At 46.3% G+C, this 1,014-nt stretch overlaps 1 long non-coding RNA gene across 1 annotated transcript in view; it reads left to right on the top strand.

Annotated features, from left to right (window-relative positions):
• Positions 1-444: 444 nt before the first annotated feature.
• The window catches only part of LOC110308530, a 1,494-nt gene continuing 924 nt past the window's right edge, over positions 445-1,014 (top strand). Inside the window, exons 1-2 of the long non-coding RNA XR_002379565.1 lie at positions 445-535; positions 742-855. This is a non-coding gene — a long non-coding RNA (uncharacterized LOC110308530). The remainder of the gene's footprint in view (positions 536-741; positions 856-1,014) is intronic.

The raw sequence follows: 1,014 nt of genomic DNA, 5'->3' as shown, positions 1-1,014 counted from the left end.
AGCGTGTAGATTTGCCACCCGCCATATTTACCATCAGTCCAACTTCCAGGTTGCTTTTAAAAAGTGGTTATCATAAGATGAAGACCGTGAAGTCACGTGCAATGGCCTCCACCCCCACAGACCTGATGGGATGGCATGGTGGCATTTATATTTCTCTGCTATGGCAAAAGATTTGGCATCCTTGGACCTTGGGCCTCCTGCCAGTCTGTTCAGTTTGGACACACTGGACACGACCTAAAATGGATTGTCTTTGAACTTTGCAACTAGACAGGCAGGATGTGAGACCTGAGGGAAAGGTTTAAGGAAGGGCTTCAGATCAGGTTTATAAATCCACTTGACACCGACCTTGGACCCCAAAGGTAAGAGCATTTGTAGTGGAGTAGAAAACAAGGTAAGCTATGGTCCTCTCCATCACTTTCCTTCAGCACCAACACAGCAGGAAGGGCAGAGGATTCACCTATCAGGACTTGTGCTATCCATCCAGACTTTCTGAGAGAGAAATCTACAAGAGCCAGCCCTTAAAAGTGTGGCTTGGGTAAGGTTAGATAAGGGTTGGCTAGGGACAACTCAGACTCAGTTGGTTAAGTGGTTCAACGCCCAAAGGTCTGTTGACTCAGGTTCTAAATATACCCTACCTGGGAAATTGCAAAGCCCAAGGGTAGGAGACCAAGGGGGGAGAGGGGACGGTCTGAGTCGCCTGCCTTTCTTGCATACTCATAAACCTCTGTTATTTTCTTTAAGTTTCTCAAAGAAGGACCAAAGTTTTGTCAAGAACTCCCAGATGAAGACCTTCCTAGACCTGTAAAGTGGGATTACCCAGTTCTTGACTTCACAAGGAAGTTTCAACCAATTCTGGTAAAGTCAAAACAGACCTGTGACAATCCCTCGGTATAAACAAGCTTGTACCCCCCCAGGGGGTCAAATACTTGGAAGGAAGAGTTAGCCTCTTTGTTATTCAAACACACACACACACACACACACACACACACATACACACACACACACACACACACA

This window comes from Mus caroli, chromosome 2 (assembly GCF_900094665.2).
Source record: "Mus caroli chromosome 2, CAROLI_EIJ_v1.1, whole genome shotgun sequence".
NCBI classification, from domain to species: Eukaryota; Metazoa; Chordata; class Mammalia; order Rodentia; family Muridae; genus Mus; species Mus caroli.
Note: the sequence above shows the minus strand (reverse complement) of the source record. Positions and strands in the feature narration are given on the sequence as shown.